Below are 12138 nucleotides of genomic sequence, written 5' to 3' on the forward strand. Positions count from 1 at the left end.
GATCAAAAACAGGTCGTAAGCTGGAGACAAACGGGGAAATCAGGTACGGACGGGTGGAAAACTGGTGCAAAAAAGCGGGACAAACGGGAGTCAGAGTCAAAGTGCTTGCCTTGTAGAAACAGAGGTTTGCTGACGGACTGACAACAGGCGAGTGATCTTAAGTAGGACGGGGAACCAATCAGGAAGCCAACAAAAATCCTATTTTTGTTTGGATGACATCTCCTAGGAAACAGAACCAGATCCGGCCTTAAGGGTGTGGAAAACAAAGTACAGGAACATGAATACCGTAAATACCGGACTATAAGCCGCTACTTTTTTCCCGAACGTTCAACCCTGCGGCTTATTCAGTGATGCGGCCAATTTGTGTACAAAAGGCGCTCGAGTACAAAAGGTAAGATTTAGACCGGTGGAATATATGCGCCGAGGAAGACTGCAACTTCTTGGCTTGTGCAGAAATTAAATTAGCGTAAAAATACCCTCATCATGCAAAATGCAAAAAGAAAGGCACATGACGCAGCTTTCAAGCTAAAAGCAATCGAGCAATCCGAGAAAGAAGGAAACAGAGCTACTGCACGTAAACTTTACCAGTTTACTGTGTTGCGAGCGTGTTGCTAGCGTGTTTTGGAATAAGGGAGCGTGGGACAACGTCTATATTTACCTATACAGGGAGTGCAGAATTATTAGGCAAATGAGTATTTTGACCACATCATCCTCTTTATGCATGTTGTCTTACTCCAAGCTGTATAGGCTCGAAAGCCTACTACCAATTAAGCATATCAGGTGATGTGCATCTCTGTAATGAGAAGGGGTGTGGTCTAATGACATCAACACCCTATATCAGGTGTGCATAATTATTAGGCAACTTCCTTTCCTTTGGCAAAATGGGTCTTGACAGGCTCTGAAAAGTCAAAAATAGTGAGATATCTTGCAGAGGGATGCAGCACTCTTAAAATTGCCAAGCTTCTGAAGCGTGATCATCGAACAATCAAGCGTTACATTCAAAATAGTCAACAGGGTCGCAATAAGCGTGTAGAAAAACCAAGGCGCAAAATAACTGCCCGTGAACTGAGAAAAGTCAAGCGTACAGCTGCCAAGATGCCACTTGCCACCAGTTTTGCCATATTTCAGAGCTGCAACATCACTGGAGTGCCCAAAAGCACAAGGTGTGCAATACTCAGAGACATGGCCAAGGTAAGAAAGGCTGAAAAACGACCACCACTGAACAAGACACACAAGCTGAAACGTCAAGACTGGGCCAAGAAAAATCTCAAGACGGATTTTTCTAAGGTTTTATGGACTGATGAAATGAGAGTGAGTCTTGATGGGCCAGATGGATGGGCCCGTGGCTGGATCGGTAAAGGGCAGAGAGCTCCAGTCCGCCTCAGACGCCAGCAAGGTGGAGGTGGGGTACTGGTATGGGCTGGTATCATCAAAGATGAGCTTGTGGGGCCTTTTCGGGTTGAGGATGGACTCAAGCTCAACTCCCAGTCCTACTGCCAGTTTCTGGAAGACACCTTCTTCAAGCAGTGGTACAGGAAGAAGTCCGCATCCTTCAAGAAAAACATGATTTTCATGCAGGACAACGCTCCATCACACGCATCCAAGTACTCCACAGCGTGGCTGGCAAGAAAGGGTCTAAAAGAAAAAAAATAATGACATGGCCTCCTTGTTCACCTGATCTGAACCCCATAGAGAACCTGTGGTCCCTCATCAAATGTGAGATTTACAAGGAGGGAAAACAGTACACCTCTCTGAACAGTGTCTGGGAGGCTGTGGTTGCTGCTGCACGCAATGTTGATCGTGAACAGATCAAAGCACTGACAGAATCCATGGATGGCAGGCTTTTGAGTGTCCTTGCAAAGAAAGGTGGCTATATTGGTCACTGATTTGTTTTTGTTTTGTTTTTGAATGTCAGAAATGTATATTTGTGAATGTTGAGCTGTTATATTGGTTTCCCTGAGGAAAATAAATAATTGAAATGGGTATACATTTGTTTTTTGTTAAGTTGCCTAATAATTATGCACAGTAATAGTCACCTGCACACACAGATATCCTCCTAAAATAGCTAAAACTAAAAAAGCCTCACTCCAACTTCCAAAATATTCAGCTTTGATATTAATGAGACTTTTGGGTTCATTAAGAACATGGTTGTTGTTCAATAATAAAATTAATCCTCAAAAATACAACTTGCCTAATAATTCTGCACTCCCTGTAAGTTTCTTTCCGACACTGAGGAAGACGACTTTGATGGCTTCAGTTCTAGGGAGGAAGATGAGGACGGTTTACCGTGATTTTTACAAGACGGTATGTTTTTTTAACAGACCCGTTTACTGTGTTGCGAGCGTGTTGCTAGCGTGTTGCTACCAATAACTGCCCTGTCACGGGCACCGTTTGGGATGAAAGTTATATTATTATTATTAAAGCTTTGAAAACTCTCTCGGTGTACGGTCTTCCTTTGTAAATATGTGTAACCGTGTATAATATGTATTTGCAACTGTATATTTTTGTAATGTATTTATTTTAGACACTTATTCTGATATGTTTTGCACGGGCGAATAAAAAAGAAGTGGCGTAACAAACGTGGGATGACGGGAAGTGGGGTAAAGGTGAGACCTGTTTGTGGATGCGGCGGATAATAGTGGTTATATATTTTTCCCACCCTTACCTTTGGAAATATACACTTTTTTCCTTGGATTACTTTCAACCGGACCCGGTCTGCATCAAACCTTTAGTACCGGTATCATTTTCCGTTTATTTTGCCGGCTGTGATTTTTGGACTGTGTTTTGGAATAGTTTACACGGTCGGATTAACCGGACTCTCGAGAATATAACCACACCATATTTGGGGGGATTTGTGTCATGAGTAGAATTTCACAGCACTGTTGGATGAGCAATCCCACCTTTATTTATGAGTATATGAGTATATTTGGAAATAGTATTTTCCTTGCTTGGGGAGGTGGTCTGATCAAACACCTTTGCCTCTGGAGTAAAGCTGCGTTCTACTGTATGGTGGTCCCTTTGTCGGTTCCCCCAACTTCCTTCCGCCAACAATTCTGTGAATTAAAAACGGGAGTTTTCAAACTTTTGGGCCGATCAGAATCAGGCCTAGAACTGACCACATCTCCTCATGAGCTAATTTAATGTTTTTAGTCTCTTAATGTGTTTTCAGTCAGACATATGAGGTAATAGACCTAACACTTCCTAAATAAAGCTTGGGAGTGAAAAAAACACCCTGCATATTACGGCTCCATCGTCCGTTACATTACCCAAGACGAGCATGGGCCCCGTAAACTTTTATAGGAATGTCTTTTTCCTTGTGCCTTGTTGTATTTGTTATAAATTCCACACCGGTGGCGACGGGAGGCGTGGAAGGTGTCGGCTGAATCCGATGCGCAAATCTTTGAGCGGCCGCTTGTAATTAAAAGCCCTTAATGGGACAGGGGCCCCTGGGGTTTTTCAAACGAATCGCTAGGACGTGACAACAGCTTATTTTGGCCCATTATTCACTCTGAATGTCAATGTTTCACATGAGATAATATATCCTTCATCCGGTTAGTATTTGATCATTCAAACGTGTTGATTTTGTAACAGGGTTGGGCAAACTATGGCGCAAAGGCCACATATAGCCCAGGAAGTTTTCTTAATTCGGTCCTCTGAATGAATGACAAAATGTAATGACAATATATATAATAAATAAATCTACCAAAGTTACTAAACAAATTGGTTATTTTTGGGTGGTATATTTTTCCCTATTTTTCTTTAAAAATGCTACTACGGATATACTTCAAAACTACTACAAAAAGTACTTTTAAAATGTAGTGCTTAAAAGCAGAGACCTAATACATAATTTTATTTCATTCTGAAATGAAACCAAACTAGGGAATTACTACAAAAATACTATTACTACTAATGCTATACTGCAGAAATACTTTTGTAAAAATTCTAGCACAGAAATACAACCGAAATACTATAGTAAGACTTCAAAAATATAACATAAAGTACTTCAGTAATACTGGAAAATACTAAAAAAATATCCGAAAATACAGTATTACTACAAAAATACTACAGAACATTACATAACACCGGAGTCCAGATGGGGAAGGCTCTTAAACTTGCTGTTTTCTTCTTGGCTCTTGGGATCGCTACCAAAGTTAGTGTTGTTCTCTGACTTTCATCAGTGTGTTCTCTAATTTTGAACACCATGTTTTCTGAAAAATCCTTTTTTTTGGTAAAAAAGCTTTTAGTTATTTTGTGAAAAAAAAATTGTAACATGATATAGACATAATAAAATGTCCTTTTACAGTGGAATTGTCATGATTACTCATGACAGTCACCTGTGCCCGCTCGTTTGGCGCCAGCTGCTGTTGGCTTTCTGATTGGTTCCCCATCCTACTTAAGCTCAGTCCTTTCACTCGCTTGTTGTCAGTCCGTCAGCAAACCTCTGTTTCTACAAGGCAAGCACTTTGACGCTGACTCCCGTCTGTCCCGCTTTTTGCACCAGTTTTCCACCCGCTCATTCCTGATTTCCTCGATTTTGTCCGGCTACGTCCTGTTTCTTGACCCCAATCACGTTTTGCTCTCCTGTCCAGGGTATCGACCTGTTTTTGTCTTCGACACCACGATCCCCGGAAGATCCACTTCCGCATTCGGAACACGCTCCGATCCCGTGAGCGGCTTGCTGGCGCTGATTTTTCCTCTAGATCGCAATAAACTTGTAAGAAACGTTACGTGATTGGGTCTTGACAGGAATTGTGAAGAAGGTACTATTTCAAAATTATTCAAAGTTTTATAAGTCATTCTCTAATTTAAATCTCCAGTGTATAATGTTTTACTATGTTTTGTCCATTTTTGTGTGGCGGGCCAGATGAAGAAGTCTGACAGGCTTCATGGGGTCTGTAAATAAGACTTTGGGTCCGGACCCAAACGCAGCCCAAATATCGGTTTAGGCATAAAATATCCATCATTACCTTCATCATTATTTTCTATTTTACTCAAGTACTTGGAAGACTACTTTTTACTTTTACTTGAGTGATATCATTCTGAACTGTAACTTTACTTTCACTTGAGTAACAAAGGCGTATGCAAGGCGGCTTCGGGTTTACTTCAGGCCCGGTCCCTCAAATGAAGTTACTAATTCGGGTTCGGGCTTATTCGAGCTGTTATACCAGCGGCCCAGGTCGGGTCGAGCTGGATTTTTTCTATGCCCGATCTTACCTCTACCTTCAGGCCGTAGTTTACCAACCCTTGTTATATGTAACTACCTGTTTACCTGTCCCTCCATGCAGATGATTTACCATAAACATCCCAGTGGTGTGCATCGGGATTTCATATGAGTACCCTGCAGTTTCAATTTGCAGTACATGTCGTGAATCCTGATGACGCCGGAAGAGGAGGCACCGGGCAAGCTATTTTTATCTACGTGCTGTTAAAAAAAATGATTGATAGAAGCTACGTTCGGTGATTGCACGTCTTGGCCGCTTGCAGCTTTCCAAAGTGATGAAATTTCCACGCACAGAGCATACTGTGAGCGATTCCTGGAAATGCAGTGAGTTCAGGAGCTTTGTGGTGAATGGCATTCGTGTAGTATTTCCTGGTGAGTTTTGCTGTCGAGTTGAAAGATTCTTTCGACATTAAAATTTTTGCACCAGATACATCTTGCACATTGTCTTGAGCTTGAAAATGATAAAAAAAAAGTGAATGAACAACTCTCAAAAATCAACACAAATTTAAAATACCGTATTTTCCGCACTATAGGGCGCACCGGGTTATAGGGCGCACCCCCAAAAAATAGTTTTTGGTCCTATATCTTCCATAGATAAGGCGCACCGGATTATAAGGCGCTACAATGGGAACGTCGACAAAACAGTCAGATGATTCAGTCCAACTGATTACCCCCTTAACATTCCCAAAGCTTGCAAAGAAGCAAATACGTGTCATAGACACGTGCGGATGCGGTGTCCGTAAGTTGTCACTTAAATGCGTCATTTCAAATATCATTCGGAAGGTTAAAGTCTTGGAATTCAAGAAATGCCAACCATTCCTTAGTATCTATTTTCTTTTTCGCTCGCAACTCTACTGTGCATATGACGATAAACACTTGGAATTGAGTTTCATTCACTCAACTCATCACAGCAACATCAAGATCGTTCTAAAACAAGATACCGGGAAAATATAAAGCCGCATAGCTCACCTAAGTTCTCACGTTCAATAATGATACGCAACCATGGTCTTCTTACAATTGTGAGTGAAGTAAATCCAGGAGAGTCAAATGTTTTCAAATACAGACTAATGAAACATGTGCCTTATGGCGAAGTTTAGCAAGCTTGCTATTCAGTCATCTTTTTCGGCCAATTGCAGGGTTTGTTTTGGCCCTCTAGCCAATCCGAGGCTCCGAATAACTTCAGCCAATAGCGATCGATTTAACGGATGATTGACACATTGGTTAGCCAATGAAACGCCGGTATATAAATCCCAGCATACACCGCGGACTTGCTACGCCATTGCTAAACTCGGCCGATTGCAGGGTTTGTTTCGGCCATCTAGCCAATCCGAGGCTCCGAATAACTTCAGCCAATAGTGATCGATTCAAATGATGATTGACACATTGGTTAGCCAATGAAACGCCGGTATATAAATCCCAGCATACACCGCGGACTTGCTACGCCATTGCGAAACTCGGCCGATTGCAGGGTTTGTTTTGGCCATCTAGCCAATCCGAGGCCCCGAATAACTTCAGCCAATAGTGATTGATTCAAATGATGATTGACACATTGGTTAGCCAACGAAACGCCGGTATATAAATCCCAGCATACACCGCGGACTACTCCACGTTCGGGGTAAAATCGAGTCGGTGGCTGTTGAGTAAGTTGCGAGACCTTGCGAATTTAATATTGAGCCATATATAAGGCGCACTGTGTTATAAGGCGCATGGTCAGCTTTTGAAAAAAATTTAGACTTTTAGGTGCGCCTTATAGTGCGGAAAATACGGTACATTGACTAAAAAAAATCTCAATATTCATTAAAAAATATTCAAAAATATAAAGCATACTAAACGTTTGTATGTTTTGTTGCTGTGTTAAAAAAGAATTGTGAAATTGAAAAAAATAACACAAAATCATTTTGCACTGGAAGAGTATTCAACGTTTGGTGAGAATTCCGTTTTGCAAAGTTAGAAAATGATCAAACAATGTCAAAACATGTGAAGTAAATACCATCAATCACATAAATATGTTATCAGTGTCATGTCCTGAACGGTCGTCATGGCACCCAGCTGGTCCCGCCCCTTGACACCGGCTGAGACACATTGACTTGATTGCGTGTGGGATACTTAAGCGCTCCTTTTGGGACTGCCCGTGGCCAGACCATTGCTTAACTTGAGGAAATACCTGTTCATGCCCGTTTGTTCTGAGTAAATGCCTTTAAGCCTGTTTTGTTTTGTCTTTGGTCCCTGCGTGTTGGACAACTTTTATTTTCTAAATTAAAGTGACAGATCGTACACGCAAAATGAGTTCACACTTCCTGCCTACTGGTCCGTTCCGTGACAATCTGACTGATACGGGTGGAATGTGAGATTGGGAAGGAGGGTGTTAGCTTGCATTGGCGCATCAAAGATTGCCGTGACAATTCCACCCCAGGGGGTCCGCCCCTCTAAGGAGACCGGAACCGAGAGTTGGTACACGTTTCACCTCGCAAGAGCAGTCTGAATTTGGCAAGTAAGACAAGAGGGCATATCCTACCAAGAAGAGCTTGACCAAAACCCTGGCCGGTCCTGTCCAAGTCTCAGCTCAACAAGCAGCCAAAGAACCTTGCCAAGTCAGCAACCAAGCTACCAACCAAATCAGTGGGACAAAGCCAGCAACCTCAGAGAAGCCTCAAGCTAACAGCAGTCAACCTCTGCTTTAACACTCTGCATACTCTGGTCCTCATCCCAACCGGCTCTCGAGCCTACCAGCATTCCTCATCACTCTACAGCCGAGGACATAAAGACTGGGCCATCACCTTCATCAAAGCAGAACTTCTAAAAACATCTTGTTTTTGCTAGATATTAGTATTGGTGTGACTTAAAAGGGGGAATTCTATCAAAATACAATAATGTAATAATCAAGCCAACATCCAAATGGGGCCAGTTTGGGCTTTCAACTTCTAGCTGTCTTTGTTTTATTTGTTTTTATTATTCAGTAGAAAAGTCCATAAATCCAAGACTGTGTGTGTCTCTGTTAAAGTATATTGAACTCAAAAACTGTAAAAAGAATTTGCTTAAAGTGTGTGTAGTCACCCTTCAGAATAACTAAAATGGGTTTTTCACCCGTTTTCCTGACTTAAGGAAACTGTCATGATTACTGATGTGAGTCACCGGTGCCCGCTCCTTTGGCGCCAACTGCTTCGGACTCTGATTGGCTCCCTGTCACTATTGAAACCCACGTCTATCTGTCACCTGTTGTCAGTCCGTCTGCGAACTTAAATGTACTCTAGGCAAGCTTTTTCGAACCTGACTCACTCCTGTTTTGGCTCCCGTCTGTTAAATGGCTTGCTTTTGACTCGTTGCTGACCCAGACCACGTTTTTTGCTCTCCTGTCCGGGCTACTGACCCGCTTTTTCCCGTTCCTGACACCGCCATCGCTCGCCACGGAAGTTTCACTTCCCCGTTCAGAGCGACCTGACTCACTCCTGTTTTTGCTCCCGTCTGTTACCTGGCTTCGACCGTTTTTTTTTTTTTTTTTTTTTTTTTTTTTTATCCTGACCACGTCTATTCTCCTCTCCTTGCTTTTGACTCGTTGCTGACCCAGACCACGTTTTTTGCTCTCCAGTCCGGGCTACTGACCCGCTTTTTGCCGTTCCTGACACCGCCATCGCTCGCCACGGAAGTTTCACTTCCCCGTTCAGAGCGACCTGACTCACTCCTGTTTTTGCTCCCGTCTGTTACCTGGCTTCGACCCGTTTTTTTTTTTTTTTTTTTTTAATCCTGACCACGTCTATTCTCCTCTCCTTGCTTTTGACTCGTTGCTGATCCAGACCACGTTTTTTGCTCGCCTGTCCCGGCTACTGACCTGATTTTTCCCGTTCCTGACACCGCCATCGCTCGCCACGGAAGCCCCACTTCCCCGTTCAGAGCGACCTGACTCACTCCTGTTTTTGCTCCGGTCTGTTACCTGGCTTCAACCCGTTTTTTTTTTATCCTGACCACGTCTATTCTCCTCTCCTGGCTTTTGACCCGTTGCTGATCCCGACCACGTTTTTTGCTCTCCTGTCCCGGCTACTGACCCGCTTTTTCCCGTTCCTGACACCGCCATCGCTCGCCAAGGAAGTCCCACTTCCGCGTTCAGAGCGACTTGCTTCCCGCGTCCAGCGATCACCAGATCGTGGGTGCAATCTTTTCCTTTCTTCCCAATAAAACTGAGAGAAACGTAACGCAAGTTTCCGCTCTGGTCGTAACAAAAACATATGTGGTGCTCCAAAAAGGCGAGACGAGTTTGGAAAGGAATAAACTCGTTTTTTTAATTCAATTGGTCAATAATTTATTGACCAAGGGCAGCACTGCGGCGCAGTGGTTAGCGCTTGTGCGGCACAGGTAATGTCATGGGAAACTGTTGTCGGTTCAAATCCAGCTCCAGACTTCCTGTGCCGAGTTTGTATGTTCTCCCCGTGCTTGCGTGGGTTCCCTCCGTGCACTCCGGTTTCCTCCCACGTTCCAAAAACATGCATTTCAGGGGAATTGGCCGGTCCAAATTGTCCCTAGGTGTGAATGAGCGAGTGAGTTGTCTGTCCCCGAGTGCCCTGCGATTGGCTGGCAACCAGTTCAGGATGTCCCCTGCCCACTGCCTGGAGATGGCTGGGATGGGCTCCAGCCCCCCCCCGCGACCCTAATGAGGATAAGCGGTACGGCTAATGGGATGAGATGGGATGAGAATTTATTGACCACCCATATTTGTTGCACACATAATCTTGTAAATATATAATACACACTATAAGAGTGAATAAACAACTATCAACTATCAAATCAAGTCAAGTCATGTGTATTTGTGACGAACACAGATTAGTGCAAACCACAGACTATTATGACACTGTCCCCTGATCTAAAACCTACATGAGGGCAAAATAAAAACAATATTTGTTTTAAAAGTATATTAATTTAGGAATTCAAAAATATAACGGATACTGAGCGATTCCTGGAACTGTGGTTAGTTCAGGAATTTTAGTATAGAATAGAATAGAATAGAATATGCCTTTATTGTCATTGTTACAACATGGGATATGCTGTGACAACGAAATTGGACGACTCCAGTTCCACATTTACAGTGAGGATAATTTTGATACGAATCGGAATGTTGCTCTAATTTCTGGTCTGTTTGCATGTTAGTTAACTTCCCATTTTTAGAAAAAAAATACACTTTCTGAATTCTGATGGAGAAGGCAACTTGACATCATGTGCAAAGGGTTAATAAATCAGCTATATTTAACTTGTTAACTATTATTATTGTGGTAAACGCAGTAAATGCTTGAGAACAAAAAAAAATCTGCAGTGGCTGGATTATTTTGCAGAATTCCGAAGAATTTTAAACACTTCAGTTTAAGAGTACTTCTGGGGGAAAAAAATGAAAGGGGATTTCAAAAAGAAACGTCAAAGGTATCCCGTCAGTCAATTTTGTGTCCAGTCAATTTTCCCGAGAGCAGATTAGGTCAACATGCTCCATCGGCTTCTAATGAGGAACAAACCCCCCCAATTGAGAAAAGTTCTGCCCTCCGATCCATACCGCACCAACCCTCTGAAACCCTGCACTGGGGGCCCGGGTAATGACCCGAAACGTATTAGACACGCAAGTAGTTCGATAAGGGGGGGTGTGCCCACCCGCCTCCGGATCCTTTCTTTGATACAACACAGTTGCCCTTGTCACACTTAACAAATTGCACAAATCAATTTCCATTAGGGAGAAGGGAAATTCCTCAATTTCTGCGGGCCGGGCCTGGCCCAACGGAGCAATAATACCAACTTCCATCAGTTCGGCGTGTCAGCGAAGGTCTCGGGTGGATTCTGGAGGAGATTTAGTGCGGGGATTACTCGAATTGTGGCCTGGTGGCGGGGATCAACACTGACTACTTGGATGCCGGATTGTCACGGAAATTGAATGTAATAAAATGCAATTTTGGACCAGTGCTTCTCAATTATATTCTCTCATGCACCTCCTAGGAAGAAGAAAACCTCTCTCGTCATTGCACCTTATTCTAGCACAGTTAAAGAAAAAAGCTCTCTAAGGTCGTGCGAACCACTGTTTTGGACTCATTGAGATTTTTAAAGGGACAGTATGTATTATTTGGCCACTAGATATAGCTGTATTATGTAGTGCAACTGAAAATAAGTGTAGAAAGAAGAATAGAAATTCTGGACAATCTAAGTGACCAAATTGCACCGTTTTTCTTCTCATTTTCTTTTTTTGCATATTGTTTTACAAATTTTTTGTTTTTGAGGGTACCCGTAGCAGCAAGATGTTGGACAATTATGTCAGCTTACTCAAGTGAGGCTCAAAATATGTAAAATAAGTAAAAATTTATTGATAGAGTATTTCATGAGCTGGGCAGCATGGCGGTGCAGTGTTTAGCGCGTGTGTGGCACAGTTCTGAGGTCATGAGATCGAACCTTCCGGTGTGGAGTTTGCATGTTCTCCCTCACTCAGGTTTCCTCCCACAAGTACCATCCTAAACAATCTATATATATATATATATATATATATATATATATATATATATATATATATATATATATATATATATATGTATATTTATATTACTTTAATGTATATAAAAACGAGTATCCATATTTTATTTCTTCACTCTTATTCAGAAAATATGTTGCTGCTAATGTCATTCGACTATTTTCATTGCGTTTTTTTGATGCAGTTTAAAATTTCCATCCATCCATCCATTGTCTTCAGCAGCGTTAAAAGGGAAGCCCAGACGTCCCTATCCCCAGCCACCTCCTCCAGCTCATCCGACGGGACCCCGAGGCGTTCCCAAGCCAGCCGAGAGACATGGTCTCTCCAACGTGTCCTGGGCCGCCCCCGGGGCCTCCTGCCGGTGGGACATGCCCGGAACACCTCCCGAGGGAGGTGTCCAGGAGGCATCCTTATTAGATGCCCGAGCCAC

Source organism: Urocampus carinirostris, chromosome 10 (genome assembly GCF_059441175.1).
Source record: "Urocampus carinirostris isolate Australia breed hairy pipefish chromosome 10, RoL_Ucar_1.0, whole genome shotgun sequence".
Lineage (NCBI taxonomy): Eukaryota > Metazoa > Chordata > Actinopteri > Syngnathiformes > Syngnathidae > Urocampus > Urocampus carinirostris.